Here is a 19,285-nt window from a genome sequence, read left to right on the forward strand (position 1 = left end):
CTCTCTGTGTACTGAGACACAACACTTCCCTCTCTGAGTACTGAGACACAACACTTCCCTCTCTGTGTACTGAGATACAACACTTCCTCTCTGTGTACTGAGACACAACACTTCCCTCTCTGTGTACTGAGATACTTTAGATCACAGTGGTGATAACTTGTTCAATCATTCATGTTCTGTCTATTTCCCTGTATCCCTAACATGCAGGTGACAACCATGCCTGAATACTTGCAGAAGCGATTCGGGGAAGCGAATACAATTATTCATAGCTATTTTGTATTTATTCATTTACATCTTCACAAAGATATCGGTAAGTAAAGTCAAAACACTTCTATGTATCTCATCAGCTATTTACTTTCTCAATACAACATTGTTTTGGACGTGAATCTTTTGAATGAATTGAGACTGCTTGCTCCACTGCTGTGTGCGCGTCATGCGTGCGTGTGTGCAGGTGGATATGTATGCTGGGGCAGTGTTTATTCAACAGGCCCTGCAGTGGAACATCTATGTAGCTGTGGTGGTGCTTCTGCTCATCACTGCTCTTTACACTGTAACAGGTACCCTGCTATTCTCTCTCTCTCTCTCTCATCTCTCTCTCTCTCTCTCTCACACACACACACTCTCTCTCTCACTCATTTTCTCTCTCTATGTCCCTTTCTCTCTTTCACTCTCTTCCAAAACAATCATATTTTTCCTAAAGTCTACCAGTTCAAACATACAGCCTGGTTCAGTGTTATGCTGTGTTGTTTCAGGTGGTCTGGCTGCTGTCATGTACACAGACGCTGCCCAGACCGGCATCATGTTGATAGGAGCACTCACCCTCATGGGCTTCAGTAAGTCTCTGCTTTGGTGCTGTGTTGATCGGTGGCTACTGTATACACTGAGTTTACAAAATATTAGGAACACCTCCCTAATATTGAGTTGCCTTACAACAGCCTCAATTCGTTGGGGCATGGACTCTACAAGGTGTTGAAAGCTTTCCACAGGGATGCTGGCCCATGTTGACTCCAATGCTTCCAACAGTTGTTTCAAGTTGTCTGAATGTCCTTTGGGTAGTGGACCATTCTCATACACATAGAATTGTTTATTGCCGGTGCTACTATAAATCGTTCAAAGGCAATTTTAATGTTGGAGTGTGAAAACCCAGCAGCGTCGCAGTTCTTGACACAAACCAGTACGCTACTACCATCTACACTGATTGAGGTGGATTTAAGTGCCATCAATAATGGATCATAGCTAGTCACCTGGTCAGACTATGTCGTGGAAAGAGCAGGTGTTCCTAATGTTTTTTATACTCAGTGTATGATTCAAAGATAAATACTTTGTCTTTAATTTAGAAAAACTTTCCAACTAGATTTGAGATTTCCTGAAGGCTTATTGATTTTCATGTTTTTCTACTCTCTGTATAGTTTTACACTCTGTACAGTACAGTACAGTACAGTACAGTACAGTACAGGTACAGTACAGGGCAGAACAGTACAATACAGGGCAGTACAGTACAGAACAGTACAGTACAATACAGGGCAGTACAGTACAGGGTAGTACAGTACAGGGCAATACAGTACAGTACAGTGCAGTACAGTACAATACAGGGCAGTGCAGTACAGTTTGCCTAACTGTCTAACTCTGCCCTACTCCTGTGGAGGTTTCGCTGAGGTGGGGGCTGGAACGCCTCCTAGAGGGGTATGCTACGGCCATCCCCTCTGTCCGCGACCCTAACACCACATGTGGCATCCCCCGGGACGACGCCTTCCACCTGTTCCGTGACCCTGTGACTCTGATCTGCCCTGGCCGGGCATCCTCCTGGGCATGTCCATACCCTCCATGTGGTACTGGTGCTCAGACCAGGTAACAGTGACACTGCTTAGGGACAGTCACTAGATGGCCAAGAGGAGAAGATCTGAGGTATCAGCATTGATACACCTTAAAGGGGAATGGAAACACTAGGCTTTAGAACACCATCTAACTTGAACTGTAAATCACCGTATTGGCATTGTTGCATCACTGGCAGGAGAGTTTTGATTCACCTTAATAATAAAACAGATGGATTGTTTAAGTGCTCTATACACTTAGGAGGCACATTCAGCTGCTCTGTCAACAGTTCCAGTCACTGATTCTGTGTTGTGTTGTATCCAGGTGATAGTGCAGCGCTCCCTGGCTGCTAAGAACCTGCTCCATGCTAAAGGAGGCTCCCTGCTGGCTGCCTACCTCAAGATCCTGCCCTTCTTCATGATGGTCCTGCCCGGCATGATCAGCAGAATACTCTACCCAGGTACAATGTCCTAAGTGCAAGGCTTTGGCAGTAACTCTAGAGAGGATACTGTACCTAGGTAAAACCTGCTGATACCACTCTCAAACAAAGGAGAAACAGTATATTTACAGCAGCGTTGTTGTTGCGTCTAGACGAGGTGGCGTGTGGTGACCCTGAGGTGTGTACTGAGGTGTGTGGGAACCCAGTGGGCTGTTCAGACATCGCCTACGCCAAACTGGTCATGAAGCTACTGCCCTCAGGTGAGGAACTTTTTCTCTCTGTAACATGTTGTATATCTCCATCTGTCTATGTCACTTCCTGTACACACTGAGATACTGTTCAACTGAAGACCGAGGTCAGCCTGCAGGCGCCCGGGCGGCCACAAGGAGTCGCTAGAGCGCGATGAACTTGGTAAAGCCCCCCCACCCAAACCCTCCCCTAACGACGCTGGACAAACGTGCACCGACCTATGGGACTCCTGGTCACAGCCGGTTGTGACACAGCCTGGTTGTGTTACATTGAGATCTGATTGTATTCAGATCTTATAAGTGTAAACAAACAATATAAGGACAAGATCAGATTGAAGGACGCATGTTAGAGGCAGGTAACTCTCCATACTCCTGTCTCTCTCTGTGTACTCTCCATACTCTCTCTCTCTCTCTCTGTGTACTCTCCATACTTCTCTCTCTGTGTACTCTCCATACTTCTGTCTCTCTCTCTCTCTCTGTACTCTCCATACTCCAGTCTCTCTCTCTGTGTTTGCTCCATACTCCTGTCTCCCTCTCTCTGTTTACTCTTCATACACCTGTCTCTCTCCCTCTGTGTACTCTCCATACTTCTGTCTCTCTCTCTCTGTGTACTCTCCATACACCTGTCTCTCTCCTCTGCGTACTCTCCATACTCCTGTCTCTCTCTCTCTCTCTCTGTGTACTCTCCATACTTGTCTCTCTCTCCCTCTGTGTACTCTCCATACTTCTCTCTCTGTGTACTCTCCATACTCCAGTCTCTCTGTCTCTGTGTACTCTCTCTGTGTACTCCATACTTCTGTCTCTCTCTCTGTGTACTCTCCATACTCATGTGTCTCTCTCCTCTCTGTACTCTCCAAACTCCTGTCTCTCTCCCTCTGTGTACTCTCCATACTCCTGTCTCTCTCTGTGTACTCTCCATACTCTCTCTCTCCCTCTGTGTACTCTCCATACTCCTGTCTCTGTCCCTCTGTGTACTCGCCATACTCCTGTCTCTCTCTCTCTCTTGCTCTCCAGGTCTGCGTGGTCTGGATGATGGCGGTGATGATTGCTGCTCTCATGTCCTCCCTCACCTCCATCTTCAACAGCTCCAGCACCATCTTCACCATGGACCTGTGGAGGCATGTCCGCCCCGAGCAACCGAGTGGGAACTCATGCTCGTGGGAAGGTATACATACACATGCACTCATACTCATGCATACACATACTCATGCATACACATACTCATGCATACACATACATACACATACATGCATACACATACTCATGCATACTCATACTCATGCATACACATACTCGTGCATACACATACTCGTGCATACTCATACTCGTGCATACTCATACTGCATACACACTTTCGTGCATACTCATACTCGTGCATACTCATACTCGTGCATACTCATACTCGTGCATACTCATACTCGTGCATACACATACTCGTGCATACACATACTCGTGCATACACATACTCGTGCATACACATACTCATGCATACTCATACATACTCATACTCATGCATACACATACTCATGCATACTCATACTCATGCATACATGCATACATCATGCACTCATACTCATGCATACTCATACTCATGCATACTCCATACTCATGCATACTCATGCATACACATGCGTGCATACACATACTCATGCATACACATACTCATGCATACTCATACTCATGCATACACATACTCATGCATACTCACATACACATACTCATGCATAAACATACTCATGCATACACATACTCATGCATACTCATACATGCATACTCATGCTCGTGGGAAGGTACACATACACTATCCTCCTCAGGATGTTTGTGCTGGTTCTGGTGGTGGTGTCAGTGCTCTGGATCCCTGTGGTCCAGGCCAGTCAGGAGGACAGCTGTTTATCTACATCCAGTCCATCAGTACCTATCTCCAGCCCCCTGTTTCCATCGTCTTCCTGACTGGATGCTTCTGGAAGAGGACCAATGAGAAGGTGTGCTTGTGTGTGTGTTGGGGGGGATACAGAGTACAGTATGTGAGGTAGTGAACTTGTCTGCAGTGAAGTGGAGTGTAGTGAAGGTTTCTGTAGTGAAATGATCTATAATGAAGGTTTGTAGTGAAGGTGTCTGGTGAAAATGTGTGTAGTGAAGGTATTTTTAGTGAAAGTATGTGCTGTGAAAGTATGTGCAGTGATGGTATGTGTAATGAAGGTATGTGAAGTGTGTAGTGAATTTGTGTAGTGAAAGTGTGTGTAGTGAAAATGTGTGTAGTGAAGGTATATGTAGTGTGTAGTGAAAATGTGTGTAGTGAAATTATTTGTAGTGGAGGTATGTATAGTGAAAGTATGTGTAGTGAAGCTGTCTGTAGTGAAGTTTTGTGTAGTGAAAATGTGTAGTGAAGGTATGTGCAGTGAAGGTGTATGTAGTGAAGGTATGTAGGTGTGTGTAGTGAAATTGTGTGTAGGGAAGTTGTCTGTAGGGAAGGTGTCTGTAGGGATTTGTAGTGAAGGTGTGTGTAGTGAACATGTCTCCCAAACCATCTCAATTGGTTGAGGTCAGGTGATTGTAGAGGCCAGGTCATCTGATGCAGCACTCCATCACTCTCCTTCTTGGTTAATTAGCCCTTACACAGCCTGGAGGTGTGTTGGGTAATTGTCCTGTTGAAAAACAAATTATGGTAGCCATGCTGGTTAAGTGTGCCTTGAAATCTAAATAAATCACTGACAGTGTCACCAGCAAAGCACCCCACACCATCACCTCCTCCTCCATGCTTCACAATGGGGAACCACACATGCAGAGAGCATCCTTTCACTAATTTGTCTCTCACAAAGACACTGCGGTTGGATCCAAAAAATCTAACATTTGGACTCAAACCAAAGGACACATTTCCATGGGTTGAATGTCAATTGCTCATGTTTCTTTGCCCAAGCAAGTCTCTTCTTATTATTGGTGTCCTTTAGTGGTGGTTTCTTTGCAGCAATTTGACCATGAAGGCCTGATTCACACAGTCTCCTCTGAACAGTTGATGTTGAGATCTGTCTGTTATTTGAACTCTTCTGTGAAGCATTTATTTGGGCTGCAATTTCTGAGGCTGGTAACTAATGAACTTATCCTCTGCAGCAGAAATAACTCTGGGTCTTCCATTCCTGTGTCGGTCCTCATGACAGCCAGTTTCATCTTAGAGCTTGATGGTTTTTGCGACTGCACAGTTCCGTATTGACTGACCTTCATGCCTTAATGTAATGATGGACTGTCGTTTCTCTTGCTTATTTGAGCTCTTCTTGCCATAATATGGACTTGGTCTTTTACCAAATAGGGCTGTCTTCTGTATACCACCCCTACCTTGTCACAACAGAACTGATTGGCTCAAATGCATTAAGGAAAGAAATTCCACAAATTAACTTGTATTTATTTTATTTATTTATTTCACCTTTATTTAACCAGGTAGGCAAGTTGAGAACAAGTTCTCATTTACAATTGCGACCTGGCCAAGATAAAGCAAAGCAGTTCGACACATACAACGACACAGAGTTACACATGGAGTAAAACAAACATACAGTCAATAATACAGTATAAACAAGTCTATATACGATGTGAGCAAATGAGGTGAGATAAGGGAGGTAAAGGCAAAAAAAGGCCATGGTGGCGAAGTAAATACAATATAGCATGTGAAACACTGGAATGGTAGATTTCCAATGGAAGAATGTGCAAAGTAGAAATAGAAATAATGGGGGATGCAAAGGAGCAAAATAAATAAATAAATTAAATACAGTAGAGAAAGAGGTAGTTGTTTGGGCTAAAATATAGGTGGGCTATGTACAGGTGCAGTAATCTGTGAGCTGCTCTGACAGTTGGTGCTTAAAGCTAGTGAGGGAGATAAGTGTTTCCAGTTTCAAGGAAACAAGGCACACCTGTTAATTGAAATGCATTCCAGGTGACTTCATGAAGCTGTTTGACAGAATGCCAAGAGTGTGCAAAGCTGTCATCAAGGCAAAGGGTGGCTACTTTGAAGAATCTCAAATATAAAATATATTTTGACTTGTTTAACACTTTGTTGGTTACTACATGATTCAATGTGTTATTTATTTATTTATTCTACAATGTAAAAAATAGTACAAAGAAAGAAAAACCCTTGAATGAGTAGGTGTGTCCAAACTTTAGACTGGTACTGTATGTGTAGTGAAGGTGTCTGTAGTAAAGGTGTGTGTAGTGAAGGTGTCTAGTGTAGGTGTGTGAAGTGAAGGTGTGTGTAGTGAAGGTGTGTGAAGTGAAGGTGTGTGAAGTGAATGTGTGGTGAAGGTGTGTGAAGTGAAGGTGTCTAGTGTAGGTGTGTGAAGTGAAGGTGTGTGTAGTGAAGGTGTGTGAAGTGAAGGTGTGTGTAGTGAAGGTGTGTGTAGTGAAGGTGTATGAAGTGAAGGTGTCTAGTGTAGGTGTGTGAAGTGAAGGTGTGTGTAGTGAAGGTGTATGTAGTGGAGGTAAGTGTTTGCATCTGAAAATAGGCTGTACTTGGTTTTTCACCGACAGGAATGAAATGCTACTCAATTTGCAATCAGATTGCAGTAAAAGTCAGATGTATTGAAAGATGATGTAGAGATGAAATGTCCCTCCTTTGTGTTCTGCAGGGGGGCTTTCTGGGGCCTGTTCCTGGGCCTACTGGTGGGCGGTGTGAGGATGGCCCTAGACTTTATCTATCCCTCACCACTGTGTTACCAGGAGGACAGCAGGCCTGATGTGGTGAAACATGTCCACTACCTCTACTTCTCCACCGTTCTGTCTCTGCTCACCCTGGTGGTGGTGGTGGGAGTCAGCCTGGCCACGGAGAAACCCCGCCCAGAGCAGGTGAGGGAGGCTGGGGAGTGCTACTAAACCAGAGCTCAAATACAGTATCTTGATAGTGATTGTGATGGCAATTGTGTATTTGAACAAATCAACCTATTGATTTCAACGACACTGTGATAAATTAAGAATTTGCATCTACAGTACTGTCTAAATCAAATATAAACTTGAGATAGACAGTGTAATAAATGTGAGCACAATATGGCCTATCACTAACCGTTGCTGTGTCTGTGTTGTTGCTACGGAACAGATCAGCCGACTCACCTGGTTCACCAGATTTGATAAGGTGGAGAAGAGCAGTGGAGCTTTAGAGACAGTAGAGACTGTGACTAGTGCTACAGAGACCGAGGAGAGTGCAGAGCGGGAGATAGAAGACAGAGTGCAGGAGAAGGCTAACGGAGAGACACACCTCCAGAGGAAAGGTGGGTAGTGTTGTCCCTTTTTAGGTAGCAGTAGGTTAATACTGGTAAGTTGCTTCAACAATACCAAGGACCATGATTCATACAATACTCACAATCCCAGTGCTTGAAGTGGACTGAAATAGGTGCCAGCACTCATTTTGGGTGCCAGTACTGTTTATATTTAGGTGCAGGAATATTTTTAAGACAGCAATATTCTATAAGATGCCGGTACCCAAAACTGAGGCACCAGTACAGGTGTGTTCCAGTTCAAGTCAAACACTGCTCATACGCATATACCCACACTTCTCTCTCCCCAGTCTCCTCAGAAGCCAGTGTGAGGAGCCAGTCCAGGCTGAAGGCCGCCCTCTACTGGCTGTGTGGGATGGAGCGGCAAAAGGAGGGTGACAGCGCCCCACAACCCCCTCTTCTTCTCGACCCCGCTAGCTCTCTGGAAGAGGACCCATGCCTTAGCCACGTGGTCGACGCCAACCTCATCATCTGCCTCTCCATCGCAGTCTTTATCATTGGCTACTGGGCCTAGTGAGGAATTCTCAACAGCCAATGATATTGGCAGGGACAGGTGGTGCTTGGCCATTGCTGCAGCATCATCGGAAAGCTGCTGAAGTGTCACAGTAAATGCTGTTATTTATTATTGTATAATAGCAATGTATAGTTTTTTTTATAACCCCAGCCACTCTCAGCCCATCCCACCCCTCAGCCCATCCCACCCCTCAGCCACTCTCAGCCCATCCCACCCCTCAGCCACTCTCAGCCCATCCCACCCCTCAGCCACTCTCAGCCCATCCCACCACTCAGCCACTCTCAGCCCATCCCACCCCTCAGCCACTAACAGCCCATCCCACCCTCAGCCACTCTCAGCCCATCCCACCACTCAGCCACTCTCAGCCCATCCCACCCCTCAGCCACTCTCAGCCCATCCCACCACTCAGCCACTCTCAGCCCATCCCACCCCTCAGCCACTCTCAGCCCATCCCACCCATCAGCCACTCTCAGCCCATCCCACCACTCAGCCACTCTCAGCCCATCCCACCACTCAGCCACTCTCAGCCCATCCCACCCCTCAGCCACTCTCAGCCCATCCCACCCCTCAGCCACTCTCAGCCCATCCCACCCCTCAGCCACTCTCAGCCCATCCCACCCCTCAGCCACTCTCAGCCCATCCCACCCCTCAGCCACTCTCAGCCCATCCCACCACTCAGCCACTCTCAGCCCATCCCACCCCCACCACTCAGCCCATCCCACCCCTCAGCCACTCAGCCCATCCCACCCTCAGCCACTCTCAGCCCATCCCACCCCCAGCCACTCTCAGCCCATCCCACCCTCAGCCACTCTCAGCCCATCCCACCCCTCAGCCACTCTCAGCCCACTCTCAGCCCATCCCACCCCTCAGCCACTCTCAGCCCATCCCACCCCCTCAGCCACTCTCAGCCCATCCCACCCCTCAGCCACTCAGCCCATCCCACCCCTCAGCCACCCAGCCCATCCCACCCCTCAGCCACTCTCAGCCCATCCCACCCCTCAGCCACTCTCAGCCCATCCCATCAGCCCATCCCACCCCCTCAGCCACTCTCAGCCCATCCCACCCCTCAGCCACTCTCAGCCCATCCCACCCCTCAGCCACTCTCAGCCCATCCCACCACTCAGCCACTCTCAGCCCATCCCACCGATCACCATAGACCACCCTCATTTGGTTTCCATGTGCCATATATCTTTCAATTGTGCTGTGATTTTTTTCAAAATGTCTGAATCTTTCTAATCGTATATTATGCAGAGATTGTGAGCTAAAGATGAAAACCTTTCCTACGAGTATTATATTATTTATTGACTGACTAATGCTTTCCAAATTACCCAACACTGCTATTTGTAAGGTTAATTTTAAGTGCATGTGATTTTTTTAATCGTTCCTGAACCTGTGACCAGAAACAAGCTACATAGGGGCAATACCAGAATAAATGATCTAGTGATTCTGCCTCTTCACAGCAACATCTACAGAGCTGAGATGGTTGTATGCCCGATATATATGGCATTCTGTTGGTGGCAAGAATTTTATATATGAATTTAAATTGAAAAATTAAGTATTGAATCAACTGTAGTTTTTTGTACCAGTTCATAAACCCTATGCCATGGAATTGGTACATCAAATCTCCTATTCATGTTGTACCCTGTATGGTCGCAGCTGTCAACATTTTTGTCCTCAGATGAAACTGGTATATTATTCTATTTATGCCAGTTCATTCAGCCAATTTGTATCTTTACTATATGGCAGCAATGTATAGTTTTGATTGGCAGTGTTTAAATGGGCATGATGCCTCTCAATATGCTACATTTATTATAGCTCTTACTAAGAGTAGACATTCCATTAGATTACAATATACAGTATCAATTCAGTATTCAGCTGACATGAATAAACATGGGATATTCCTGTTTTAATTCATGTTTAGTTTATTTAGAGTAATAATACCCAAAACTATTTTCCTTTAATATGAACAAACAGTGGAGGATCCATTCACTCATTATCGAAAATATTTGTTCATTTTCAGGTTGAAAAGACACGGGCAGAAAAAAAGCAATGCAAATCACATTCAAAACATGCAATGTAGTGAAAAAAAGGCAATAATCACAAGCAGAGTGAGAAGCCAGGTTACCCACTAAAGATTGTCAACATAACATCCTAAATTTGAATAGTAATCATAAAATAAAACCTGGGATATTGTTCTGTTGGGTTGTCCATTTCCTGAGCTAAATTAAATCAAAACAAATCATTTCTCAAATAAAAAAATCTGTGGCAGGAAATATCCAATCACTTTTCTTATATAACTTTTCTTTTTTTAAAGGGGAAATCTGTGGCAGGGAATATCCAATCACTTTTCTTATATAACTTTTCTTTTAAAGGGGAAATCTGTGGCAGGGAATATCCAATCACTTTTCTTATATAACTTTTCTTTTAAAGGGGAAATCTGTGGCAGGGAATATCCAATCACTTTTCTTATATAACTTTTCTTTTAAAGGGGAAATCTGTGATTGGTATACACATTTTTGGCAGGGGTGACTGTTTTGTTTGAATTCAGCTCTGTTGAATAAAACGCAGTCCTATATTATATTGCGGTAAGACAGGGTAAAAACAACAACAAATGAAACAGGGTGAATATTGGGAGTGGAGAAGACACAGTATGAAACAAATGCAGTTAATTAAATTGCACTCCTCATTGATACTTATTTGGTCCTTGGCAACTATTAAAACATTTATATTACAAACACAAAGCAGCACACTCACCAAATGTTTTTATTCATCAACTGGCATCTTTGGTCCTTGAGAGCTCTCATCAAATCAAGTATGGCAATTTATAGGATTCTTTGGGCTCACCATGTATAGTTGCTCATCAATAGCACTTTCTGCATTACATTTGTATATACTTGGCCCATTAAAAAACATTAAAGAAAGTTCTCAAATGGGGCAAAATTGCAGTTTTGTAGACAATCTTAGGTAATGCATTGAGGACAAACAAATGAGCAATTTCCATTCAAAAATATTCCTACAACCACCATACAATGTACCACAGGGAGGAAAGTTACATCATACAAACATAGAAGTTCTGAGCTTTTAGGTTTACAAGCTTAGCCTCCCACCCAGCCCCAATTCAATGTCAACATTCTACAATGGATCCAAAGATGAAACAGTATATTCAGATCCGATGCTTCCAGGTACTGGGTCATAACATTACAGCTTCGCCAGCATTGGAGTTCAGTGGTTTTATATATATATATATATATATATTGTCCAGTCCCAGTACAGGCTTGGTTGATTCAATAGAAAGCTACAGTGGCATCTCTAGCTGCAGGCCAACTTCCTATCATGTTTAGCAGAACGAAGGTTCAGTGAACATGGGGTGATCCTGTGGTTCAGTTCCAATACTGTTGATGGTTTATGGATGGAAGGGTGTTGGTGTTGAGGGTGTTGGGTGCCAACAGTGTTGAGTTTGGATTATGGAGTAAGAGAAGGTTGTCTAGTCCCTGTATTGTTGTAGAGAGTAATGTTGGCTAGGGGTTGTTTATTATTGCTCACTGGATTGATGAGCAAGGAGTTTGTATGGTCCAGTCTGTAGAGGCTCAGGGCTGACTCCAACTACGGCGATAGGATGAATGGCTAGCATATTGCCAATTGGGCAGAGGCAGAATGTTTTTTGGTGATGTCTGTTGGAGTGATCCCTCCCCTTTCACAGACTGGTGCTCTCTGATTGGATCTCAGGGTCCAAGGGTGGGGTTGAATAGGGGAAGGCTCATGACCAGCAGAGCTCTCCCCTTGTATGTCCACCATAATTTCAGGGATAAGGGCTCGGCCAATCCCCTTCAAGTTCAGGCTGGCATCTACAGAAGACATTTAGATTGACAGGTAAGTGATCACAGGTAAGTGATGACAGGTAAGTGATCACAGCCTACTAGGGTTAGGATTAATTACATTTTAATTCAGGCAATTCAGGGGATAAATTTAAATTCCAGTTTAAGAATTGAGAAGTGGTATTTATTAGCCAATTCAGGAGATAAATAAAAATTCCAGTTCAAGAATTGAGAAGTGCTATTTATCGTTTTCAATTATGATTTTTCGATTTCAGATCACTTCCCGAATTGATGCAATTGACCTTAACCCTGCAGTACACCACTATCAGTCTGCAGCAAGAAGCTCTACAGAAAAGACAGAGGCACACACATCAGTCACCGAACAGACCATATCCACACCTCAAACCTAAGGAAAGCACACAAACTCTGCATCCTGGAGAAAAGACACCAAGGATTTGTCATATTGCAATATATATATATATATATATATATATAAATAAAAATAAAAGGAAATATATTTGACTATGACAGGAAGTTGAATGCCACTTTTGCATCCTGGAGAAAAGACACCAAGGATTTGTCATATTGTAAAATAAAATATATATATATAATAAAAAGGAAATACATTTGACTATGACAGGGAAGTTGAATGCCACGTGTCACAGTTTGTACATTTTCCGATGTGGGAAATGTGATTTCAATAACAGAGTGACTTGGAGAGTATTGTTGATATGTTACTCTGAAATGCTAGAAGTGCATCACCTGGGTTCTGGAGTGCTTCAAAGAAATGAAGCCAATTCCAGTCATTTAGATGGTCTGGACATGAATTTTCAAATATCCCACAACTCTTTGCTTTTATGCAGATTCATTCTAAAGTTAATGTCCAGGCCTTCTATTATACTGCTCAAAAAAATTAAGGGAACACTTAAACAACACAATGTAACTCCAAGTCAATCACACTTCTGTGAAATCAAACTGTCCACTTAGGAAGCAACACTGATTGACAATAAATTTCACATGCTGTTGTGCAAATGGAATAGACACCAGGTGGAAATTATAGGCAATTAGCAAGACACCCCCAATAAAGGAGTTCTGCAGGTGGTGACCACAGACCACTTCTCAGTTCCTATGCTTCCTGGCTGATGTTTTGGTCACTTTTGAATGCTGGTGGTGCTTTCACTCTAGTGGTAGCATGAGACGGAGTCTACAACCCACACAAGTGGCTCAGGTAGTGCAGCTCATCCAGGATGGAACATCAATGCGAGCTGTGGCAAGAAGGTTTGCTGTGTCTGTCAGCGTAGTGTCCAGAGCATGGAGGCGCTACCAGGAGACAGGCCAGTACATCAGGAGACGTGGAGGAGGACGTAGGAGGGCAACAACCCAGCAGCAGGACCACTACCTCCGCCTTTGTGCAAGGAGGAGCAGGAAGAGCACTGCCAGAGCCCTGCAAAATGACCTCCAGCAGGCCACAAATGTGCATGTGTCTGCTCAAATGGTCAGAAACAGACTCCATGAGGGTGGTATGAGGGCCCGATGTCCACAGATGGGGGTTGTGCTTACAGCCCAACACCGTGCAGGACGTTTGGCATTTGCCAGAGAACACCAAGATTGGCAAATTCACAGTCATGGTGTCAGTTTGGTGTAGGGTGGCATTTCTTTGGGGGGCCGCACAGCCCTCCATGTGCTCACCAGAGGTAGCCTGACTGCCATTGGGTACCGAGATGAGATCCTTAGACCCCTTGTGAGACCATATGCTGGTGCGGTTGGCCCTGGGTTCTCCTCCAAGACAATGCAAGACAATGCTCGACCTCATGTGGCTGGAGTGTGTCAGCAGTTCCTGCAAGAGGAAGGCATTGATGTTATGGACTGGCCCGCCCGTTCCCCAGACCTGAATCCAATTGAGCACATCTGGGACATCATGTCTCGCTCCATCCACCAGCGCCACGTTGCACCACAGACTGTCCAGAAGTTGGCGGATGTTTTAGTCCAGGTCTGGGAGGAGATCCTCAGGAGACCATCCGCCACCTCATCAGGAGCATGCCCAGGCGTTGTAGGGAGGTCATACAGGCACGTGGAGGCCACACACACTACTGAGCCTCATTTTGACTTGTTTTAAGGACATTATCAAAGTTGAATCAGCCTGTAGTGTGGTCTTCCACTTTAATTTTGAGTGTGACTCCAAAATCCAGACCTCCATGGGTTGATAAATTTGATTTCCATTGATAATTTTTGTGTGATTTTGTTGTCAGCACATTCAACTATGTAAATAAAAAAGTATTTAATAAGAATATTTCATTCATTCAGATCTGGGATGTGTTATTTTAGTGTTCCCTTTATTTTTTGGAGCAGTGTATTTGACTTAGATAAGAAATAGGAAGTAGAGTACCGACTGCACCGTCAGTATCAGACTGGACCATCGCTTGGACTATCCCAGGGGTGTCAAGATTGGTTAGTTAACAAGGGTAGCTGTAAGTAGCCCTCAACCACAGCCATGGCACAACGGGGTGGGAATCACACGCATGTTATTTACTATTGGCAGACAGGGTTAATGCATTGGGCTCAACCACACACACACACACACACACACACACAGGCAGACACACACACACATGCAGACAAACACACGAGCACGTACGCACACACACGGAGAGCAAGGGGCTGCAACTCAGAGCGTCAGCCAATCATATCCTTACCATTACCTGCCTCTCAATCTCAGCTCACAGGCAGGGCGGCAGCTCACACATCTGCAATATTCCAATATTTACCCATCATGCATTTTAAATTAAATCACCACAATTACAGTGTATGGTGTGCGTGAGGCGATACTAAAGGCAGTGAGACCAGAATCCAAGTGAACAAACACCTTTCATGGTTATATTTCTCTCTCTGTGAGAGTCCTGATGAAATCACACAATGCTCGATTAGCTAGCATTGTCAGCAGCATATGATTTCATTGGCAGTTGGACAGTTAACTGTGTTAATACAGTAGGAAGACTTCCTGTTGTGTTTGCTTTGTGTCACTGTTTAATATCTAATACATTTGTGCATACACTTTTTATGTAGTGCTTTGTGTGTAACTATGTCTGAAACAGACTTAGCCAGAGCTTGAAAAAAAGATTCTCAAAATGTCCTTCGACTAAAGAAAGAATGCATAGATAACATGCAGTGTGTGTGTGTGTGTGTGTGTGTGTGTGTGTGTGTGTGTGTGTGTGTGTGTGTGTGTGTGTGTGTGTGTGTGTGTGTGTGTGTGTGTGTGTAAATAGGGCCAACAATACATCAGTATGTGCTACTGCAATACCGTGTCTGAGTCAGCCAGGGAGCCTCCTGCTCTGCTTGAAACCTTGAGAGTTCCTACCAGGAAAACTGCCACCCCCACCCACCCCACCCCCACACCCACACACCCACACACTCCTCTGTTGAGATTCGTTTCCAGCTCTGATTATTATGTGAAGCTAATGAAGGAGCTGATTGGTGAATAATAGACTAAAACTCTATCCTTCTTTTAGTCATCCCTCCATCCTTCCTTTCTCTGGCTGCATTTTAGACTGTGTGTCATACCTTCTAGAGACAACCTTTCTCACCAGAGTGTTTCCTTCTTTACCACACGATGTATCATATCTCTGATAGGATATGGGCTGTGATTCTATCACCTGTGACTCACACAGCACATATTGAGAGCTGCATGGAGTCCTCTGTTGTAAGGTATACTGGCCAACTAGCGTACCCAAGTAAGTTTGTGTCATGACAGTTTAATATCCGTTATAGTCATGAGTAGTTTGGATTGGGAAAGGATGGACTGTAACTTTACCGGTGATGACCTTGGAGGCAGAGCCGCTGGGCCCGTTGCTGTCATCATTGCTGGGCGGCTGACGGGGCGGGGGAACTGTAGGTCGGGAACGTGGCTTCGGAGCCGGCCTGGTGGGGCGAGGGAGGGAGCCAGAGTGGAAGGAGGATAGAGGGGTGAAGGGGGTGGAGGTTGGACCATCGTGAGGAGGGGTGCTAGGGGGTGTGGGGGTGTGGGGCGGAGAGGGGTCTGACTCCCCTGAGACTGAGGGGGCTGTGGGGGCGGGTGGCTGGGGGCGTGGATGGGGGTTTCTTTACCAGAGTGGCGTCGTGGAGCGATGAGGGGGTAGGGGTTGTTAGGCGCGAGACTGTGGCCAAGGGTAGAGATATTAGCTACAAAGGGGTTGGCCTGTTTGGGTGGGGCAGGGGCTTGCTTCTTAGTACCTGGGGAAGACAAAATAAAACCATGGCTTTAAACCATGAAATCACACTGATCAAAACACTGATAAGTACGTGAGTTAAAAAGGTCTGAGCTTCTATCTGATTTGATGGATACTATTGTGGTTCTCTGTAGCTCACTTGGTAGAAAATGCATGCATGACTGTAAGTCGTTGTGGATGAAAGTGTCTGCTAAATTGGATATACTATTTGAAGTACGTTGTGTCAGTCTCTTAAGTGGAAACTACCAGAGGGTGTAGAGAGGTGTGGTTGGGTGGTCAGAGTGTGTTCTCTCACCTCTGCGTCCAATGTGGGGGCTAGGACCCCTGCATCCTGCCTGGGAGTGGGGCATCCCCACGGTGAGCTGGGAGCCCCGTTCCTCAGGGGAGCGGGGGTGGTGGTGGGGTCATGGCCAGGGCTGTAGAGATAGAGGACAAACCCACTGTCACCTGTCAGTCTACAAGCCAGGTCTCAATGCAAAGTGATGACATGCAAAAACTGCATCACAGGTCAGGGTTTGTTACTTCCTTGGCAATCGTGTACAAAGAACAATTACAGTGACAATTAGCCAGTTACATGAGTCAAATCATAACATGGAAAGATTAAAGACAATTACGTCTCTCAAAACACAGTGTGTTTCCAACTGACACAAAACAGATGGAAAAACAATAAAGGAAACACAGGAAGTTCATTCAAGGAAAGTAATTACAGTTGCACATGCATTGAGGATAACCAGAGCAGGAGTACCAAGCCTGCTTGGGATGATCCCAGCATGGTAAACCATAGGGCTGTGAGTCAAGAGTTTGGGACAATCACAAAGCAAACATTAGACAACTACATGAAACGCCAAAGCAGACAGGTATGCATGCTGGGGGAGGGCTGACCAACAGACAGGTATGCATGCTGGGGGGAGGGCTGACCAACAGACAGGTATGCATGCTGGGGGAGGGCTGACCAACAGACAGGTATGCATGCTGGGGGAGGGCTGACCAACAGACAGGTATGCATGATGGGGGAGGGCTGACCAACAGACAGTATGCATGCATGACCAACAGACAGGTATGCATGCTGGGGGAGCGCTGACCAACAGACAGGTATGCATGCTGGGGGAGGGCTGACCAACAGACAGGTATGCATGCTGGGGGGGAGGGCTGACCAACAGACAGGTATGCATGCTGGGGGGAGGGCTGACCAACAGACAGGTATGCATGCTGAAGGAGGGCTGACCAACAGACAGGTATGCATGCTGGGGGAGGGCTGACCAACAGAGAGGTATGCATGCTGGGGGAGGGCTGACCAACAGACAGGTATGCATGCTGGGGGGGAGGGCTGACCAACAGACAGGTATGCATGCTGGGGGAGGGCTGACCAACAGACAGGTATGCATGCTGGGGGGAGGGCTGACCAACAGACAGGTATGCATGCTGGGGGGAGGGCTGACCAACAGACAGGTATGCATGCTGGGGGAGGGCTGACCAACAGACAGGTATGCATGCTGGGGGAGGGCTGACCAACAGACAGGTATGCATGCTGGGGGAGGGCTGACCAACAGACAGGTATGCATGCTGCTGACCAACAGACAGGTATGCATGGAAGGAGGGCTGACCAACAGACAGGTATGCATGCTGGGGAGGGCTGACCAACAGACAGGTATGCATGCTGGGGGAGGGCTGACCAACAGACAGGTATGCATGCTGGGGAGGGCTGACCAACAGACAGGTATGCATGCTGGAGGAGGGCTGACCAACAGACAGGTATGCATGCTGGGGGAGGGCTGACCAACAGACAGGTATGCATGATGGGGGGAGGGCTGACCAACAGACAGGTATGCATGCTGGGGGAGGGCTGACCAACAGACAGGTATGCATGCTGGGGGGGAGGGCTGACCAACAGACAGGTATGCATGCTGGGGGAGGGCTGACCAACAGACAGGTATGCATGCTGGGGGGGGCTGACCAACAGACAGGTATGCATGCTGAAGGAGGGCTGACCAACAGACAGGTATGCATGCTGAAGGAGGGCTGACCAACAGACAGGTATGCATGCTGGGGGAGGGCTGACCAACAGACAGGTATGCATGCTGGGGGGGGGCTGACCAACAGACAGGTATGCATGCTGGGGGGGGGCTGACCAACAGACAGGTATGCATGCTGGGGGTGGGCTGACCAACAGACAACCACATGAACGGTCTGGACAGACAAATATTTAGGAAGGCTGGTATGAAGGCAGACACTTGAGGGAGCAGGACCAGCACCCTGTCTGGGAAGGGATAGGACAATAGACAAGCACCAATAACAAAGCTGCTTCCTGGATCACGAGGAGAGGCCTTTCAACAAACAGCTAAATCATTGGCTTTGGGACATCGGTTTGATTTACAGCATACTTGATTTCATTGGGTGTGATTACAACACACAGTATCAGCCTGCATAGAACAATATGGGACAAGCAAACACAAAAGGTCAATGACAGAGTGAGTAGCTGTAGGTTGATCAATCAGGATCGACAGCAGGGCGGCGCGTAACCTTCTGGTTTCTGTTTGGCTGATTGGTGACGGGAGGGGAGGGACTCAGTTTCTGCTTCCTCCTTACCTATTCTCCTCAGCGCTGTGCTGGGTAAGAGGCAGAGGCTGCTGCCCTGTGGCCACCTGGACCTCTGGTGCCCCACCCTGACCCCCACCCTCCCTAGCCAGGCCAGGCTGGCCAGCCTCCGTACTCCCACACAGAGTTTGCTCCTGGGTCTGGGGCTCAGCCACAGGCTGGGTCTGGGTGACTCCTCCAGCCTCTGGCGGTGGTAGAGGGGCTGGAAGGCGGGCGAAGAAGCATGATGGTGCTGTTTTCTATTTAGAGTGGCAGCTCTACGTGGGGTGGGGGTGGGGTCACCCAGTTTGTTAGGAGTGGGGCTATACAGAGGGAGAGGGGAGAGAGTGAGGGGTGAAGACACACCGATGACAACATCAGAGAGGTGAGAGACAGAGACAGAGAGAG

General features: G+C 46.4%; 2 pseudogenes; one reads left to right on the forward strand and one right to left on the reverse strand.

The window, feature by feature from the left end:
• Positions 1 to 201: 201 nt before the first annotated feature.
• Positions 202 to 8,596, forward strand: LOC135528758 (sodium/myo-inositol cotransporter 2-like; annotated as a pseudogene).
• Positions 8,597 to 10,169: 1,573 nt separating this feature from the next.
• Positions 10,170 to 19,255, reverse strand: LOC135528759 (rho GTPase-activating protein 17-like; annotated as a pseudogene).
• Between the last annotated feature and the right edge of the window lie 30 nt (positions 19,256 to 19,285).

This window comes from Oncorhynchus masou, unplaced genomic scaffold (assembly GCF_036934945.1).
Source record: "Oncorhynchus masou masou isolate Uvic2021 unplaced genomic scaffold, UVic_Omas_1.1 unplaced_scaffold_1028, whole genome shotgun sequence".
In the NCBI taxonomy this organism is placed as follows: Eukaryota; Metazoa; Chordata; class Actinopteri; order Salmoniformes; family Salmonidae; genus Oncorhynchus; species Oncorhynchus masou.